General features: G+C 35.3%; 1 protein-coding gene and 1 long non-coding RNA gene across 6 annotated transcripts in view; both read left to right on the forward strand.

The window, feature by feature from the left end:
• Positions 1-21,115, forward strand: part of CTNNA3 (catenin alpha 3) — a 1,912,303-nt gene that overhangs the window by 842,581 nt on the left and 1,048,607 nt on the right. The gene's annotated exons all lie outside the window — the stretch shown is intronic.
• The window catches only part of LOC147343034 (uncharacterized), a 67,946-nt gene that overhangs the window by 18,906 nt on the left and 27,925 nt on the right, over positions 1-21,115 (forward strand). For all 3 annotated transcript variants that reach the window (XR_015156691.1, XR_015156689.1, XR_015156690.1), the window contains one exon: positions 1-21,115. This exon is cut by the window's left edge and continues 16,730 nt beyond it; it is cut by the window's right edge and continues 27,925 nt beyond it. This is a non-coding gene — a long non-coding RNA (uncharacterized LOC147343034).

Raw genomic sequence — 21,115 nt, forward strand, 5'->3', positions numbered from 1 at the left:
GTATAAAAGAGATAGAGAAAGTTTCTGACATAGACATCAGAAGGGGGCAGAAAGAATGAATCAACTAGGCAACCATTTATTTATGATCCAAGTTTGCAGTTTGTATCTCTGGGTAACAAAATGTGGACTTCTATTCAAAAACTAGTAATAGGTATCACAGTCATACAAATTACTGATTTAATTTATTGGCTGAGTTTGATACCAGACTTCCTCTTAAAAGCAATGGTCTACATTGATTCTATCTTTTTTTCTTTACAGTATTTAGTTAAAATCATGAAAAGATTTTTGACTTGGTGTACATTTGTTTGAAACTTGCTGTTTTCCTATAGTGATACTCTAGGTTTCTGACTAGAGAAACCAAAACAATTAAACATGTCACCTCATGTATTGGTTATTAGTCCTAATTCTTAATCTATGAAGATTTTCTATGGATACTTTTAAAAGGCTTGAGAGGTTTTACATGATTTAAGTGGCTTATATGCTTTGCAATTTACACTTGGAAAATATTGCGTTAATACCAAGTAATAATGATACAAAGGCTTAGAGAATCAAAGAATTGGAACGGATTTTGAGATTATTTTATTCAATACACATTTTACATATCAGAAAACTGAAACCCAGAGAGATTAGCTTTATTGACATATGATATGGGTACCAAAACTTTGTGTGGAACTCAGATCCTTTGACTCTAGTGTATTTTTTATACCATTCTGTCTTCTTTAAATCCAAACCAAAGTTGTTTTTTTTTTTTTTTACCTTGTGAAGAACAATAGCACTAATAGATAACATTTTATCTATTTTCATGTAGATTTATCCAAACAACTAAGACAGAATTTGTTTCATTAGAAGTGAAACATAGGTCTTAAACTGTTCTTTGTTTCTTTTCCATTTTAAAAGCAATACATATTTATTATAAAACATGAGGATCATAGTTTCATTGTCCAAAGTTTGGCAATTATGCAAATTTTTTACTAACTTGAATTTAATACATCACGTTGGACAGGGAAGCCTGGCATGCTTCAGTTCATGGGGTTGCAAAGAGTCGGACACGACTGAGCCACTGAACTGAACCGATTCTTTGAAGTGGATGAAACAATTATTTCAAATTCCTTCTACTGTTGGGAATTTAATTTATAGAACAATCTTTATTGATGAATCACTCAGTTCAGCTTCCCTTAAGTCACTGAAACGTGTAAATTATTGGCTCCAAAAGGAAAGAAATCACTGATATTCTAATACACAGTCTCTCTTCTATATGGCTGACATTATCTTTTTTTTTTTTTTTAATTTTATTTTATTTTTAAACTTTACATAATTGTATTTGTTTTGCCAAATATCAAAATGAATCCATCACAGGTATACAAGTTATCCCATGCCAAAGGACAAGATAAATAGAAAAGAATTATTACTTTCTTCCCCTAAGATTTGGTGAGTTTTCAGTGGAATGACCAAAAGATTAAGTCCAGAATGGTCTTACTGCTTTCCTAAAACACTACCACCAATCTGGTTGTGCTGTTGTTTTGCTTAAATCCCTTGAGAAGCTCACTGTCACCTCTGGTTAAACACGACATACCTCATGACTCACAAGGTTCCTCTGATTTGATTATTTTTGTTGTTAGATAAAGTCAAACAATCAGCCATCAAGAAAAACAGGGACCTTACTGGAGAAGGAATTGTAGGTTCATTTTAGTGCCCTGCACTTTGCTGTTCTCCATTTGTCTTACTGTCCTGTATTCACCTCTGTTCTGCCTCAAATCTCCAGTTTATTCATGGTTTTTGCTTCCTGTGGAGTTTGCTTGCCATAACATCTTCAGTGCCTACACACTACCTCATGACTCAGCTTTACTTCATATCAGCTCATTCTTTCAAGACTTTTCAGTTTAAAATTCTACAGAAAGCAAGTCTGAAATGCCATCTCATAGGCTGCTATCTGACTTACGAGTTGGTTCTTGATTAGGTGATCACCCTGAGTCTAATCAGATATGATGGAGGGTTGAGAGTCATGGTGAAGTTGGCAGGGTCATGGTTATAAAACTGGGCAGGTGCTTCAGATGGGGCCTATTGCAGATATGAAGTATGGTGAATGAAACCTGATTTAAAGATCCTTTGCTATCTGGTCCAAAGCTACCCTTTTGCCATTATTTTAACTCACTATGTGGTATGCTATGCAGCCCACAATCCAGTCACAGCAAAATATTTATCATTCTCTGAACAAGCCATGTTCTATCATGGTGTTCTTCATTGTTTACACTGTTCTTATACAAATATCCTCCCCGCCCCCATTGTCCATCAGGTGAAATTGTTAGATCAAATGTTGTATTCTCCATACAGTCTCTTCTGGGGATTTTGGTTGACTTCCTCATAAGCACTTTGGGGTTATATTACATATACATATGAAATACAAATACATTGTACTGTATTTGTTTATATGTAAAATTTTCCAACAAAATATCCTTAAAGTCAGGGATGATGGAATCTCATTCATCTTCAAATATCTACTATTGACACACAATGCATATTCAATATGTGTTAGAAGAAAAGAAAAAAATCAAAGTGATACAATGGGAGATACTCCTATCATAGTCAGGAGTCCCTGGAAGGAGTACTGTAGCTGACTCACAGGTTGCCCAAGATACACTCAAGTATAAGGGCAATGTATGTACCAAGTATGACAAACGCTCAACTTTGGAGGCAATGAGCCAGAATACTGGTTTATTTTTCACCATTTGCAATCTCTATTCAACTAAAACGTGTTGCAGATGGATTTTTATTGCTCCTTCATTCTCCTCCAACCTGAGAAATTTTACTGTGAGGGCACTTTCATTTGAGTCTGAAGGCAGTGTCCTTGTATTCACAGAAAAACAACTCCTTATTTGTCAACATGGGCAGGGACAATCTGGGGACAAACTCCTTATCTGGATCTGTTTACTCCTCTGTTCCTTACCCACAGTATGACCCCAGGGGACATTTTTTGCCTTAAGTGGGCTTTCATTAGGGAGTTTACTGGAATATCTGTAAGTTCCAAAAAGTGTGCCCATGGTATCAAGAAATCTAGCTTTAGAAGCCAGCTTGAAGAAACCTGACCTAAAGGACTGGTTGTGATCTGGTCCTTATTTGTCTATTTTGTGTCAGTTCCCAATTCTAGGTGTTGGAGGGAGAATTCAGAGGAAAGAAAAGACATATTTCTATATTCCCATTGTTTACAATCCAGAATGGCATAAAGATGAGACACTTGTTACAGTGTGGGTAGTGAGTGCTATCATGAAAAAAGACCAGGGTGCTATGTGATTTCATAGGATTGACAGCTATCCAGACCCAAATTGCAGAAGCAAGAATTTAATTCAGTTCTAGCAAAAGAAAAATTATGGTGATAAAAGTGCATGATTTTACAATAAATAACTATCAATACATCTAGCCAGAGCAGTATTCAGAACACTTCCTTATTTGTTTTGTAAATTCTCAGTTATATTCAGTAGACATGGTTTGAAATATAACCTAACCATGCAATTTAACCTAGCTAGTATTCAGCAATACCGGTACTTCTTAGTGAACACCTGTAACATATTGGTCAGTGAAAAACTAGGTGAGTATTATTAGTCAGTATCTTTAAAATTCTACTTTAAGGCATCTTTGATAGCCTGCACCACCCTTTCATCCTAAACATTCTTTAAAAACAGATGAGGTGCCATGGTGACAGCTTGGATAAGATCCTTGTCCACAAATTCTATAACTTGACTGAGACAAATGTGGACCTGTTGTCAGAAGTAAGTGTGCCTGGCAGCTTGGATGCTGCAAAAAAACTGGCATAGAGTCACATTGTCACCACAGAGGCTTGAGGTTGAAGCAAAAGCACTTAAAGTCATTGTGAGAAGCAGTATACTGAAGGGAAAAGTTTTTATCTTATAATGCAAAATCAATATGGAATTCTGATCCAATTTTTTTTAGTCTTTTCCCATGGGAAAATTAGGTGTCTTAGATTGTTTATGCCAAGCAGCCTGCCATGTGGTATGCACTAACTTCCTTTAGACTTTTCAATATCAGAATCAATTGAGGCCATCAGATAGAGCTTCTAGCCAAGGCTTTCAAGCAGACAATTCCCACATGTGCTGTGTGTAGTGAAGCCAATATAATGCCTTCTGGAATAAAAACATAACTGTTCTCCAAAATAGATCCTTATGCTAAAACACACACACACACAAGCCTTGTGTTTACGTTTTCAGATTAGTTTCAAGATTTTTAATGAATTTCTGAGTTTTCTACACGTCTACTTTGTAACAAGAGATAATCTGAGTTCATATTAATTTCATTTCATTTTATTTCATAAGCCTGAAAATAAGAAGAAAGCCTTTTCTTAACTCATCTGATGTTAGTGGCACACATATTTTAATATGTGTTAGGGATAGATATTCTCAACTATAAGATATTGATTGTGTTCTCTGAATTACAATTGGTGGTATGATCAGTTGAGAACTTCAATCATAGTACAAATTCATCAGATATATTAGTCTCAGAGTTCCCTATATGAGTTATATATGAGAGCTCCAACTTTGGCAGGAACATAATACAAGTTTCTGTTTGCTTTATATGATAGAAAACCTCTCAAAATATGGATTTCAGGAAATAACTGCAACTTTCAGTTCAGTTCACAGCACATATAATGTACAAATTCTTTATATGTTCATTATGGATTATCCACCTGAGGTGTCTAAGAAACAGATTAGATTGAAAATTGGATATCAATTTGAAAAATTAGTAGGACCAGAAAAAGAACATAGTAACCAGAAAAAATGAAAAATAGATATACAAAAATAGTTGTTTCCTTTTGTCTTCAAACAGATTATTGTTAGTAAAACAGAAAAAAACAACTAATAAAACAAAAATTCTTGCACACTACATATCATCTCTGACTTACCTTAGGCAACGTGCACAACCTACCAAGGGAACAGAAACAAAAGTGGAATGAGAAGAACAACAAAAATGCTCCTGAGGAACAGAAAGGATAGGGATAATAAGTTTCCAGATTGGAAGGCTCGACAGCCTGAGTTTATCTGTGTATAAATTCAAGGCTACATGATCAAAACCACAGCAGAATTTTTGTGTTCAATTCTGTGCTTTTAAAATATTTTTCATTTTTAAGCATTCCAATTTGTAAATTTCCAAACGGACAAAAGTCGAGAGAATAAGGTAATGAACTTTACTGTACTCATCACCTATGTTCAGTGGTCAACAATTATTATTAGCACATGACTAAGCTTTATCGGAGAGGGCAATGGCACCCCACTCCAGCACTCTTGCCTGGAAAATCCCATGGACAGAGGAGCCTGGTGGGCTGCAGTCCATGGGGTCGCGAAGAGTCGGACACGACTGAGTGACTTCACTTTCACTTTTCACTTTCATGCATTGGAGAAGGAAATGGCAACCCACTCCAGTGTTCTTGCCTGGAGAATCCCAGGGACGGGGGAGCCTGGTGGGCTGCCGTCTATGGGGTCACACAGAGTCGGACACGACTGAAGCAACTTAGCAGCAGCAGCAGCAGCAAGCTTTATTTATATGTTATCCCCCTATCTTAGCACTCCAACCTAATGGGCTATTTTGAAGCAAATCCCAGACATCACTCAATTCACCTGTATGTAACTCTGAAAGATAAGGACTCTAAAAAAATTATTGCTATGATGCTATTATACTGTCTCATTTTAAAAAGTTAGTAAAAAATTGGTAACTTCCAATCAAATACCAGGCTTCCCTGTTAGCTGAGTGATAAAGAATCTGCCTGCCAATGCAGGAGATGTAAGTGCAATCCCTAGGTCAGGAAGATCCATGCAGTTGCAAAGAGTTGAACACGATTTAGTGATTAAACAACAACAGCAATCAAATACTAGTCAGTATCAAATTCAATATGTATTTATATACACATACTCATGTATACATACATATATGGTTGGATTTTTAGAATCAGAATCCAGACTAGACCTTCACTTTGTATTTTCATAATATAAATCTAAAATTCCTTTAAATATAAACTTTCACCTCCATTTTCCCTTTATTTGTTAAAGAAACTAGGTTATTTTCCTATAGAATTTGCCACATTCATGTATTTTTCTGAATGTTCCTCCATGATTCTCTTTAGAATTTCCTCTGATTCCTATTTCCTGGGCTGCATCTAGACATAAAAGTTTGATCAGATCTAGTTTTGATGTTTTGGCAATAACACTTCATTCAGAATGTTGGGTCCCTCCCATCGTGCCACATTAGGAAATCCACAATGCCTCTCTTTATTTTGGTGTTAAGATTGATCCATAGGTTTATATGTGGTTGGATTAGCTTATCCATTAAAAAGTGCCCTGTCAGTTCACTGAATGGTTTAGTTTTTAGTGATAATTCTTATATAGGTCTATTTTTTCAACAAGTATTGCAATATAGTAAGAGTCTGTCATTCCTTTTTCATTTAATAACTGGAATTCTTATCTAGAAAATAACCTTACTTCATCAAGTGTTTATGTTGAGGCACAATTTGTATAGGAAAGCAGAAAAATACTTGATTCTTTTGCTTTAATTATAAGTTATCAGAATAATAGTTTGAGTCTCTAAAATTCTCTGGAGATGATGCTTAAATTGTTTTTATTTGTCATTGTAACCTTATGGATCTTATCATGTTTGACAGTTTTTAATTCATTGCTGTTATTGTTTTTTGTTGTTTAATTTATCTCATTTTTGCTAATAAGAACCTCTTCAATTTTGCCTTCAAGTCCTTTTGAAATGATCCCAATAGTCACTGATATATTCTCACTTCTGGTAGGCCAAGCAGTCCCAGGCTCTTCTCTTATATTTTCAGCTCAGACCAGGAAACAACCATAACACTTAAGGCATCTCGGTTCCTTTTGCAGGAAATGAGGTTCATAGCCCACAATCTGGATATTGAGGAGGCTCACGGCTCATCAACTGACAACTAATTTCTAGGCCTTTCTAATAGCAAGATTTTAAGAGAAATACTTTGTTTATATTGATATCTCCATACTTTCCATATTTCCAATTCAAATTTTGGATTATAGGTTTTTGTTTGTTAAGGATTTTATTTCATATGTTTCTTTTTTCTTAAACTGAGAAGTTTAGTTCCATAAGATTGTACATATACAATAATTTAACAGCAATATTAATAATGTAATTAGTTAAAACAACTGAAGATTTCTTTGCAGTTGTTATTGTCATTAAGATATACTCACCAGGTGTATATAATCAACTTATTGGTTTATGCCACTTAAAATAATTGGCATGTGGTTAAGCTACCAGTTCATACAATTATATTCCCTTGTTTCATTTTGACTTTGGTTTATATGGATTATTTTTTTAGTTTGAATTATTTTAAAGATTATTTAAAACATTACATTCCCAAAGTTAAAACTTCAAAGTAAAGCACATTCAGAGAATTTTAGCTTATTTACCTTGTTCTTTTTCCTTGGATGTCACCATTTTTATTCATTTTGGTTTGTTTTTTCTGAAAAATATTATAGATATATCTATATATGTACTCCTATCCCTCTTTTCTTTGATAAAATTTAACACTTTACATGATTAAATATCTTACTCCTTTTCACTGAAAAAATACATCCTTAAAGTACTTAGTAGAATTCCTCATTATTTTTACAAAAAGCAGACATTTTAAACACGGGGCCAGGAACCAGGGTAGGTAACCTTATTCAGTCAACCAACTTTTAATGAGAGATTAATAAAAGTAAGTGTAATAGTCTTGTGATAATAAGATTGATAAGCCACAGATTCTGTAATAATGGAGCTTAAGCTCTATTAACAGAGAGAGATACTTAACAAGTACTCTACAGTGGTAAGTGCTGATGGAAGTGAACACAGAGTGCTGCCAGAGGAACCCACGGGAGAGACATCAAAACCAGAGAGCCTTGAGCTGAGTCCTAAAGAATGGGTAGGAGTTGGCCAGCATAAAGGTAGAGTCTACAGGAGGGTTCAGGTAGAGGGAGAAGCAGACATGAATTCCCATGGACTGGGGGATGATATGGACCTAGAGAGATGAGGCTAGAGAACCAGGTGGGGAAAGTTCTGATCAGTGAAGTCCTTATACTCTGAGCCATGGGGTCTGGATGTGGATTTGAAGATTCTGGAAGAAGGCCCGAAAGAATAGGACTTTAACATCAAACTGTTGATGCAGGAGTTACATTTTAGAAAGACAACCTTCACTCAGTTGTTTATCAATATTATTTAAGAAATGATTTGTGATCCATGTTACTATCAAACATGTTCTTTAATATCAGAACATAACCTATTGGATATGCTATAAAATCTGTATAAAAAAAAAACCCTAAAAGAATATCATTAATAAAATTGACCAGTCAGTCAACTAACCAACCAAACTGTGACCCAAGCACCTACCATCTGGCCAAACTCCCTCCAAACCCCCACCTCCACAACTTGTTATGTAATCTAAGTATTGAAGTTTCAAAGAAACAAACTTATGAATTGTGTTGTTTCATAGGACCCTTTATATACTTTATATATATATATATATTTTTTTTTTTTTCCTTCCAGGATTCTTGCCAGGAGAATCCCATGGGGGTCTCAAAAAAATTGGACATGACTTAGTCACTAAACAACATATCTATCTATCTATCTATACACACATACATACTATAGTCATAGTCATTCAGAGCTTGAAGGCAGGATATATTCAGTTGTAAAGTACCTGAAAGTCATGGCACTCTTTATGAAGCATCATGAAGTATTTAAATTTAAAAATGAGTATCTGATCTTATGCTAAACTTGTTGCTACTAATTGTTATGGTTTATGTCAGTGTTGAGGCAGGCTCTGTTCTAGGGTTTTATATGTAGTGCCTCCATTAATCCTCGTGACTTTATTATAAGGAAACACTTGTGCTATCCCCACTTTATAAATGAGGAAACTCAGGTACAAAGAGATGAAGTGACTTTACCAGGATTTATAAGTAGTAAACGGGCAGGGTTGGGTTCACACTACACAGTCTGACCGCAGACTCCAGAGTTGATGGTATCAATGATTATATTATACTGCCTCCCTTTCTCGGAATATTAAAGAAAAAAAAGAAAGAAGCCAAAGGAAGTAACACAGTCAAAGAAAATATATGAAATAACATTTTATATTAAAATTTTCTAGAAATTAATTTTCCCAACTTAATTAACAAATCTTAGTGATTTTAGCGGAGAAAGCAATGGCACCCCACTCCAGTACTCTTACCTGGAAAATCCCATGGATGGAGGAGCCTGGTAGGCTGCAGTCCTTGGTGTCGCTAAGAGTCATGGACAACTGAAAGACTTCATTGTCACTTTTCACTTTCATGCATTGGAGAAGGAAATGGCAACCCACTCCAGTGTTCTTGCCTGGAGAATCCCAGGGACAGAGGAGCCTAGTGGGCTGCCGTCTATGGAGTTGCACAGAGTCGGACACGACTGAAGTGACTTAGCAGCAGCAGCAGTGATTTTAGTGATAATACATTTTGATCTACCTCACCAAAAAAATGTGAATATTCTTTAAGGTTGTGACAGAAAGTCTGTGGATACCCAACGCTTGACAGATGAGATGCCTGAAGTCTTGCAAGAAGTTTCTCGTTGATGACAAGTAAAAGCACAGTTCATGCCTCCTGTATCACACAGTAAAGTATGAGATTTGGAACAGAGCTTTAAGGGCATTTTAGACCCAAATAGTCATTGGTCACTCGGATCATATTTAATTCTAGACCCTTCTAAGCCCCAAAGAAAGAGAAAGATGGAATTGAGGCTGAATTTGTTTCTAATGGTGCACTACCATCCATACTTCCAAACAGGTCATTCTCATTTATTTTTATCTGTCACTTTTCACTCTTCAGCTTTCAAAGATGGCACAATTATACAGAAATGTGGCTACTCAATGGACCACTTATAAATTTATTGTGAATTTCTTCAATATTTACCAAAGCTCCTATCATTTTTCTAATCTTAATGTAAGTGGAGTCTACTCTATGTATACACATAAAGTACAGTTTGCAAAGATCTGCATCAAGGGAAACAAGGCTTTTTTATTTGATGCCACAGTTAATTGACTTCAATTACATATGAAAACCAGGAACTGCTGAACCCTGCGTCTTTCCTTTCTTTGTTGAGATTGTTGTGCTTTAAAGAAATCTCCATAAAAATCTAAAATGTAATCAAAGCGATAAATATTACCAGGAAAAGAATTATGAACGTCTTTGTTAAAATATGAATTCACAACAATATGGAGACAAAAATGGCTATGTTTCAGTTACTACATAAATAGGACCCTAGATTTAAATGTTTCATTTTTATTTATATACATACATTTTTAACTTTCTGGTTACAAAAATTCTTTGTTTACATTAAGTTGTCCTTGCTTTATGTTTCTATGTTTTACTTATGTCTTTTTGATGACTTTTTAAAAATCTAGTCTATGAAGAAACAAGCTGGACTTAAGTTAGGCATTGTGTAATATTTATTCATACTTGAGGGCAAGAATGAAGGGAGGAAAACTGATAGAATAAACACTCATAGAAGACATAAAAAACAAGGAAAATCAGAGTTATGGATAATGTTGATTAGAGTAATAGGGAGAATGTAGTTTCTGTTATCCATCAGTCATGAGTTCTTTTCAAACTTCTTCACTTACAATACTCTGCTCAAATTAGTAGCGATGTCTGGAACCAGCTTCTTTCTAAAAATTAACAAATTAACAATTTCTTAATTTCTATAAATTACCTCTCAGACTATTTTGAGAACATATGACAGCAACTAGTAAATTCATGAGTAAAGTTAGTACCTAATTTAATATTTTTGTTGTGTTTGTATGTATTTCATCTAGAAATGATTTCAGTACCATTAAATAACATTTTTCTCTTTCTGGTATAATTTATTCTGCAAATATACTCTGTAGATGATGCCACTTAAACATAAAATTTAAAAATTATACATATGTCAAATACCTATGGCTTTTTCACCAGTGTTACATGCAAAGAATATAAGAATGAAGATAGCATCCCTATTGCAAGAATCTTTCCAAATTTTTCTTTCTGCCTCTGCCAAAGGACCCACTTGGATATAGGTTTGTTTTTTCTTAATTTATTTTTTTTATTGAAGGATAATTGCTTTACAGAATTTTGTTGTTTTCTGTCAAACCTCAACATGAATAAGCCATCAGTTCAGTTCAATTCAGTCGCTCAGTCGTGTCTGACTCTTTGCTACCCCATGAATTGCAGCACGCCAGGCCTCCCTGTCCATCACTAACTCCCAGAGTTCACTCAAACTCACGTCCATGGAGTCGGTGATGCCATCCAGCCATCTCATCTTCTGTCGTCCCCTTCTCCTCCTGCCCCCAATCCCTCCTAGCATCAGAGTCTTTTCCAATGAGTCAAGTCTTCGCATGAGGTGGCCAAAGTACTGGAGTTTCAGCTTTAGCATCATTCCTTCCAAAGAAATCCCAGGGCTCATCTCCTTCAGAATGGACTGGTTGGATTTCATATACATATATCCCCTCCCTTTTGAACCTCCCTCCCATCTTCTGCCCCATCTAGATTGACACATAGCCTCTCTGAGTTTCCTGAGCCATACAGCAAATTCCTATTGACTATCTATTTTACATATGGTAATTTAAGTTTCCATGTCACTCTTTCCATACATCTCACTCTCTCCTCCCCTCTCCCTATGTCCATAAGTCTTTACTCTATGTCTGTTTCTCCATAAATAAATAAATCCTTCGGTACAATTTTTCTAGATTCCATATATATGTGTTAGATAGGATATTTATCTTTCTCTTTCTGACTCACTTCACTCTGTATAATAGGTTCTAGGTTCATCCACCTCATCAAAACTGACTCAAACGTGTTCCTTTTTATGTCTGAGTAATATTCTATTGTGTATAGGTACCACAATTTCTTTATCCATTCATCTGTTGATGGACATCTAGATTGCTTTCATGTTCTAGCTATTGTAAATAGTGCTGCAATGTACAATGGGATACATGCGTCTTTTTCAATTTTGGTTTCCTCAGGGTGTATGCCTAGGAGTGGGATTGCTTGGTCATATGGTGGTTTTATTCCTAGTTTTTTAAGGAATCTCCATACCATCTTCCATAGTGACTATATTAATTTGTATTCCCACCAACAGTGCGAGAGCATGCCCTTTTCTCCACACCCTCTCCAACATTTATTGTTTATAGACTTTTTGATGATGGTCATTCTGACCTGTGTGAGGTGATATCTCATTGTAGTTTTGATTTGCATTTCTCTAATAATGAATGATGTTGAACATCTTTTCATGTGTTTGTTAGCCATCTGTATGTCTTTGGAGAAATGTATGCTTAGGTTTTTTTCCCACTTTTTGATTGGGTTGTTTGTTTTTCTGGCATTGAGTTGTATGTGCTGCTTGTATATTTTGGAAATTGATCCTTTGTCAGTTGTTTCATTTGCTATTATTTTTTTCCCATTCTGAGGGTTGCCTTTTCACTTTGCTTATAGTTTCCTTTGCTGTGCAAAAGTTTTTAAGTTTAATCAGGTCCCACTTGTTTACTTCTGTTTTTATTTCCATTATTCTAGGAGGGAGGTTGTAGAGGATCTTGCTTTGGTTTATGTCATCCAGTGTTCTGCCTATGTTTTCCTCTAAGAGTTTTATAGTTTCTGTTCTTATATTTAGGTCTTTAATCCATTTTGAGTTTATCTTTGTGATGGTGTTATGAAGTTTTCTCATTTCATTCTTTTACATGTAGCTGTCCAATTTTCCCAGCACAATTTACTGTAGAGGCTATGTTTGCCCCATTGTATATTCTTGCCTCCTTTCTCAAAAATAAGGTACCCATAGGTGCATGGGTTTATTTCTGGGCTTTCTATCTTGTTCCATTGATCTATATTTCTGTTTTTGTGCCAGTATCATACTGTCTTGATGACTGTAGCTTTGTAGTATAATCTGAAGTCAGGAAGGTTGATTCCTCCAGCTCCATACTTCTTTCTCAAGACTATTTGGCTATTCAGAGTCTTTTGTGTTTCCATATGGATTGTGAAATTTTTTGCTCTAGTTTTGTGAAAAATACCATTGTTAATATGATAGGAATCACATTGACTCTGTAGGCTGCAATTGGTAGTATAGTCATTTTCACAATATTAATTCTTCCTCCCCAGGAACATGGAATATCTCTCCATGTGTTTACATCATCTTTGATTTCTTTCGTTACTGTCTTATAATTTTCTATGTACAGTTCTTTTGTCTCCTTAGGTAAGTTTATTCCTAGATATTTAATTCTTTTTGTTGCAATGGTGAATTGTTTTGATTCCTTAATTTCTCTACCTGATTTTTCATTGTCAGTATATAGAAGTGCAAGTAATTTCTGTGTATTGATTTTGTATCCTGCAACTTTGTTAAATTCACTGATTAGCTGTAGTAATTTTTTGATACCATCTTTAGGGTTTTCTATGTACATTATCATGTCATCTGCAAACAGTGAGAGTTTGACTTCCTCTTTTCTGATCTGGATTTCTTTTATTTCCTTTTCTTCTCTGATTGCTCTAGCTAGGACTTCCAGAACTATGTGAGTAATAGTGGTGAAAGTGGACATCCTTGTCTTGTTCCTGATCTTAGGGGGAATGTTTTCAGTTTTTCACCATTAAGAATAATGTTTGCTGTAAACTTATCATATATGGCCTTTATTATATTGGGGTAAGTTCCTTCTTGGAGAAGGCAATGGCACCCCACTCCAGTACTCTTGCCTGGAAAATCCCATGGACAGAGGAGCCTGGTAGGCTGCAGTCCATGGGGTCGCTAGGAGTCGGACACAACTGAGCGACTTCACTTTTCACTTTTCACTTTCATGCACTGGAGAAGGCAATGGCAACCCACTCCAGTGTTCTTGCCTGGAGAATCCCAGGGCCGGGGGAGCCTGGTGGGCTGTCGTCTATGGGGTTGCACAGAGTTGGACACAACTAAAGCGACTTAGCAGCAGCAGCAGCATGTTCCTTCTATGCCTATTTTTTGAAGAGTTTTATTCATAAATGGGTGCTGAATTTTGTCAAAGGCTTTTTCTGCATCTATTGAGATGATCATATGGTTTTTATTTTTAAATTTGTGAATAGAGTGTTTCATATTGATTGATTTGCATATATTGAAGAATCCTTCAATTCCTAGAATAAACCCAACTTGATCATGGTGTATGGGCTTTTTGATGTGTTGCTGAATTTTGTTTGTAGAAATTTTGTTGAGGATTTTTGCATCTATATTCATCAGTGATATTGGTATGATGTTTTCTTTTTTTGTGTTGTTTTGTCTGGTTTTTGTTTTTATTAGGGTGATGTTAGCCTTGTAGAATGAGTTTGGAAGTGTTCCTTCCTCTGCAATTTTTGGAAAGAGTTTTATAAGGATAGGCATTAGCTCTTCTCTAAATGTTTGATAAAATTCTCCTGTGAAGTTATCTGGTCTTGGGCTTTTGTTTTTTGGGAGATTTTTGATGACAGCTTCAATTTTGGTGCATGTAATTGGATTGTTCATAATTTCTATTTCTTCCAGGTTCAGTCTTAGAAGATTGAACTTTTCAAACAATCTGTCCATTTCTTCCAGGTTATCTATTTTACTTCCATATAGTTGTTCATAATAGTCTCTTATAATCCTTTGTATTTCTGCATTGTCTGTTGTAATCGCTCCTTTTTCATTTCTAATTTTGTTGATTTGATTCTTCTCTCTTCTTTTCTTTATGAGTCTGGCTAAAGGCTTGTAAATTTTGTTTATTTTCTCAAAGAACCAACTTTTAGTTTTATTAATTTTTATTATTGTTTCTTTCATTTCTTTTTCATTTATTTCTGCTCAGATCTTTATGATTTCTTTCCTTCTACTATTTTTGGGTTTTTTTTTTTTGTTCTTCTTTTTCCAGTTGTTCTAGTTGTAAAATAAGGTTGTCTATTTTATGTTTTTCTTGTTCCTTTTGGTAGGATTGTGTTGCTATAAACTTCCCTCTTAGAACTGCTTTTGCTGCATCCCATAGGTTTTGAGTTGTGTTTTCATTGTCATTTGTTTCTAGAAAGTTTTTGATTTCCCTTTAGATTTCTTCAGTAACTTGTTGGTTGTTTAGAGACGTGTTGTTTAATCTCCATGTGTGTGTGTTTCTTAGAGTTTTTTTTCTTGTCATTGATACCTAGTCTCATAACATTGTGGTTGGAGAAGATGCCTGATACAATTTCAATTTTCTTAAATTAACTGAGGTTTGATTTGTGACCCAAGATGTGGTCTATCCTGGAGAATGTTCCATGTGCACTTGAGAAGAAAGTGTACTCTTTTGCATTTGGATAGAATGTCCTGAAGATATCAATGAGATCCATGTCATATAATGTATCATTTAAGACCTGTGTTTATTAATTTTCTGTTTTGATGATCTGTGCATTGGTCTGAGTTGGGTGTTAAAGTCTCCTACTATTATTGTGCAACTGTCAGTTTCTCCTTTGTGTCTGTTAGAGTTTGTCTTATGTATTGCAGTGCTCCTATGTTGGGTGCATAGATATTTACAATTGTTACGTCTTCCTCTTGGATTCATGCCTTGATCATTAGGTAGTGTCCTTCTTTATCTCTTGTAATCTTCTTTATTTTAAGGTATATTTTGTCTGATATGAGGATTGCTACTCCAGCTTTCTTTTGCTTTCCATTTGCATGGAATATATTTTTCCATCCTCTCACTTTGTCTATATGTGTCTTTAGGTCTGAAGTGGGTCTTGTAGACAGCATATATATGGGTCATGTTTTTGTACCCATTTAGGCAGTCTTTGTCTTTTGGTTGGAGCATTTAATCCATTTACATTTAAAGTAATTTTATATATATATATATAGATATCTATATATATATATAGATATATATATCTTATTGACATTTTCTTAATTGTTTGGGATTGATTTCATAGATCTTTTTTCTCCTCTTGTATTTCTGGACTATATAAGTCCCTTTAACATTTGTTGTAAAGCTGGTTAGGTGGTACTGAATTCTCTTAACTTTTGCTTTTCTGAAAAGCTTTTGATTTCTCCATCAATTTTGGATAAGATCCTTGCCTGTTACTGTAATCTTATCTTGGTTATAGATTTTTTCCTTTCAGTACTTCAAATATATCTTGCCATTCCCTTCTGGCCTGCAGACTTTCTGCTGAAAGATCAGCTGTTAAGCTTATGGGGTTTCCCTTGTATGTTACTTGTTGTTTCTCCCTTGCTGCTTTTAATATTCTTTCTTCATGTTTAGTTTTTGTTCATTTGATTAGTATGTCTCTTGGCATGTTTCTGCTTGAGTTTATCCTGTATGGGACTCTTTGTGTCTCTTGGATTTAGCTGACTATTTCCTTTTCCATGTTGGGGAAATTTTCATTTATAATAACATCAAAAATTTTCTCACACTCTTTCTTTTTCTCTTCCTCTACTGAGACCTCTATAATTCAAATGTTGGTGTGTGTGATATTTTTCCAGAGGTCTCTGAGACTATCCTCAGTTATTTTCATTCTTTTTATTTTATTCTTCTCTACAGAAGTCATTTCCACCATTTTATCATTCAGCTCACTGATTTGTTCTTCTGATTCAGATATTCTGCTACTGATTCCTTCTAGAGTATTTTTAATTTCAGTAATTGTGTTGTTTGTCTCTGTATGTTTATTCTTTAATTCTTCTAGGTCTTTGTTAATTGATTCTTGCATTTTATCAGTTTTGTTTTCAAGGTTTTTGATCATCTTTACTATCATTATTCTGAATTATTTTTCAGGTAGTTTAGTTTGCCTGTTTCCTCTTCATTTATTTGGACTTCTGTGTTTCTAGTTTGTTCCTTTATTTGTGTAGTATTTCTATGCCTTTTCATTGTAATTATTATTATTTTTTTAACTTAATTGTGTTTGAGATCTCTTTTTCCCAGGCTTCAAGGTTGGATTCTTTCTTCCTTTTGGTTTCTGCCCTCCTAAGTTTGGTCCAGTGGTTTGTGTAAGCTTCCTGTAGGGTGAGATTTGTGATCAGTTTTTGTTTGTTTGTTTGTTATTCCCCTGATGGACAAGGTGAATGAGGTGGTAATCCTGTCTGCTGATGACTGGGTTTGTATTTTTGGGTTGTTTGTTGTTGAGATGAGGCGTCCTGCACAGGGTGCTACTGGTTGTTGGTGATGCCAGGTCTTGTATTCAAGTGGTTTCCTTTGTGTGAGTTGTCATTAATTGATACTCCCTTTTCATGCAAAGATGGACTTCATAAAGGACAGAGATGGTATGGACCTAACAGAAGCAGAAGATATTAAGAAGAGGTGGCAAGAATACACAGAAGAACTTTAGAAAAAAGATCTTCATGACCAAGATAATCACGATGGTATGATCACTCACCTAGAGCCAGACACCCTGGAATATGAAGTCAAGTGGGCCTTAGAAAGCATCACTACGAACACAGCTAGTGGAGGTGATGGAATTCCAGTGGAGCTATTTCAGATCCTGAAAGATGATGATGTGAAATTGTAGCACTGAATATGCTGGCAAATTTGGAAAACTCAGTAGTGGCCAAAGGACTGGAAAAGATCAGTATTCACAAAGAATACATGTAGGAAAAATATAATAGGTTTTTAAAAATTCAAATTATTAAAAAAAAGAAAAGAAAAAATGGAAGAAGAAAGAAAAAGAAAAACAAAAAAAAAAAAGGAAAACTCCACAGAACTGCAAAAGCCCAACGTAGAGGCAGATGTTTATAACAACAATTAAAAATGTGAATGAATATACACATATACATATACACCCATAAGCAAAATCAAAACAGTCCAACAAAAATAAAGTACAATAGACTGATCTGGTGAACAGAGGAAACCAAAAATTATGTCTACCAGAAAAAACTAACTAAAGCACAAACTGGAAAAGAAAACTAGAGCAAGGTGCCAATTGAGGAATAAAGCAATGAAAATAAAACTAACAAATACATTGGGAGGAAAGAAAAGAAAGAAATAATAAATATGCAAAATTAAATAGAGGTAGATGAAGATTTATATACATTGAAGTTTAACTGCAAGAGGCAAAGAACAGTAGGAAAGGGAAACAAAGGAATGAATGTAGAAAAAATATAATAGGTTTAAAAATTAAAATTAAAAAAAGAAAAGAAAAAAAAAACTCCATAGAACTGCAAAAGCCCAACATATAGGCAGAGGTTTATAACAGCAATATAAAATGTGACTGAGAAAAAAAAGCTCAAGAGTTTAATTAGCTTTCATAGTGCCAATAAAATTGACAACTACAACAAAGGGGGGTGGGGAGACCAAAAAAGAAAAATCCAAAAGAATCCACAAAGTAAGTCAAAACTTAAGAATAATAAATGCTTTACTTGAGTCACTGCTGTGAGAATCCTTTCCCTCACTGGTAGTCACAGTCCACCTCACCTGCCTAGGATGCTCTCCACTGTGTTATCTCTGGACCTGCTGTGGGGGCAGCTCACATTCTAATCTGGTCCTACTCCTATGTATTTTGCCTCCAGGGTCCACAGCTATCAGAACTAGTGCATTTTCTTTTTTGGGAGCTCTCAATGACCTTTTATATATTCCATAGACAGAGCTTGCGTAGTTGATCGTGTGGATTTAATCCGCATCTTGTACAGCTGGTGGGAAGGTTTTAGGTCTTCTTCCTTAGCCGCACTGCCCCTGGGTTTCAATTTTGGTTTTATTGTGGTTTTTAAAAGAACCCCGAGGGCTCAGATTAGCCATCCCTGTTAAAATACACTTTCTCCTTGGGAATTGTTTGTTGATTTATTTATTTACTCTTCTATATAAACAGGGGCTTACCAGATGGCTCAATGATTAAGAATCCACCTGCTATGAAGGAGATTTGGGTTTGATCCCTGTGTCAAGAATATACCCTGGAGGAGAAAATGGCAACCCACTCCGGTATTTTTGCCTAGAAAATTCCAAGGACAGAAGAGCCTGGCAGGCGACAGTCCTGGGGGTCACAAAGAGTCTGACATGACTGAGCATGCACGCACATTTAAATACACAGTCAATGCAAGCCATGAAAAGGTACAGGATATCTCAGTTACTTCTGAATTTCGGATTATTTTCTGATGTCTTTTCAAATCTTCCTATGAGCTTTGTAAAGATTTTCTGCAATAGAAAACTGCATGCAAGCACCTTAGGGTCAAGCCTTTTCTCACCTAAGCTTAATGTCTTTACTGTGTGAGCTAAGATCATTATAAAACTCACAGGAAAGCCGATTCATCTGTTACCATGTATAGTAACATCTCAAAGAGACAACTAAACTTGACAGTTGAGGGGATTTGCAATTGAAAGAGAAAAAAACATGAGCCAAGTTGAGAGCCATATAATTATCCTCATTCACACTGTGACTCCCTTTAAAGTGATTTATTCAAGATGGTTACCCATGTACTCTTAGTCAACTCCTTTCTTGACTACACGCTAATTCTGATTTTGGCATTTGTCTGTAGAATATGTTTGCTCTTCCTTTTGAAAGGGAATTGTGCTGCATTTTCAGTAGTGTTTAAATCAGTTAATCATATTTCCCAATTATCCTGTAACGTTAGTTATTTGAATTTCAAGTTGCAATGTTCTTAGAGAAAGCTTAATATCTTCATTATATATACAGTCATGGTTAGCTAATTAGCATCCTGAATTCTGCAGTTTTACCCTGGCTGCCACTATTTCTGGATTTAAGGATATATTGAGTAGTTTTTCATTTTAAAAAGTTTAGAAGGAACAATACCATTGTTGATTTCTATTTAGTGTTTTTCAAACAGGAAACCCCCCTTGGAAGTGGCCAGACACAGTCTAAATGTATTACTCTTCTCATATATTGGTTTATAAATAAAAGCACTCTTGAATGTTTTCCAAAAGAGTAATGCAATTTACAATATAGTTAATGAAAATTAAGCTATATTGGTTTTCCTGGAGGAAAATTGCACTACATAATTAATTTTAAAAATCGCTGTTTATTTCTTCAGTTTACTGGGAAACAAGAAACAGATTCAAAATAATGAAGCTAAGAGAACAGATTGCGTTTTGACATTCTCTCTAATTAAAAGATCAGTGCTTCGGAAGCAATTTCACCTTGTTGAGTTGCCATTTGAGTTGCCATTGTACTTAAGGCTTTTCTTCTCTTTTCCTTAAATAAGGGTTCTCATCTTTTAAATGAAAGATGGAAAGGAACTGCAATTATTTCTGTTATAAAAATAAATGTCTTATAATTTTGATATTTTTAACATGTTGCTCTTGATATTTTTATACAATGTACAAAGCCATAAATCAATATAAATCAGAGAGGTGTAGGGACATGCGCAAAGTTACATGTTTGGCAACAGCTGAACTGAGACTAAACCACAGGCCTCTGGATATCCAGTCTAGTGCTTTTTCACTTGTCTGAACTTTCTATACTGTGATATGGCAATTTGTAGAATCTCAGAAAATATGAACTCAGAATATCGAGTCCAGGGGCTGTACTGAAATGGAAACTTCTTTGTATAATTTAGTAGTGACCTTGTTTCTGTTGTTGTTTACTAATTTGTGTCCAACTCTTTGCGACCGCATGGACTTCAGCACTCTAGGCTTCCCTGTCCTTCACTATCTCCCAGAGTTTGCTCAAACTCATGTCCATTGAGTCAGTGATGCCATCCATCTATCTCATCCTCTGTTGCCCCTCCTCCTTTTGCCTTCAATCACTCCCAGCATCAAGGTCTTTTCCAGTGAGATGGCTCTTCACATCAGGTGGCCAAAGTATTGGAGCTTCAGCTTAGTATCAGTCCTTCCAATGAATATTCAGTGTTGATTTCCTTTGAGATTGACTGGTTTGATCTCCTTGCTGTCCAAGGGACTCTAAGAGTCTTCTCCAGCACCACGATTCAAAAGCATCAATTCTTTGGCACTCACCCTTCTTTATGGTCCAACTCACACACCTGAAATGACTATTGCAAAAACCATAGTTCTAACTATATAGGCCTTTTTTTGGCAAGTTGATGTCTCTGCTTTTTAACATGCTGTTTAGGTTTGTTATAGCTTTCCTTCCAAAGAGCAAGTCTTTGAATTTCATGGCTGCAGTTACCATCTACGGTGATTTTGGATCCCAAGAGAAAGAAAATCTGTCATTGCTTCCATGTTTTCCCCTTCTAT

Source organism: Bos grunniens, chromosome 28 (genome assembly GCF_055505025.1).
Source record: "Bos grunniens cultivar Pamir isolate PY7600 chromosome 28, Bosgru_T2T1.0, whole genome shotgun sequence".
In the NCBI taxonomy this organism is placed as follows: domain Eukaryota; kingdom Metazoa; phylum Chordata; class Mammalia; order Artiodactyla; family Bovidae; genus Bos; species Bos grunniens.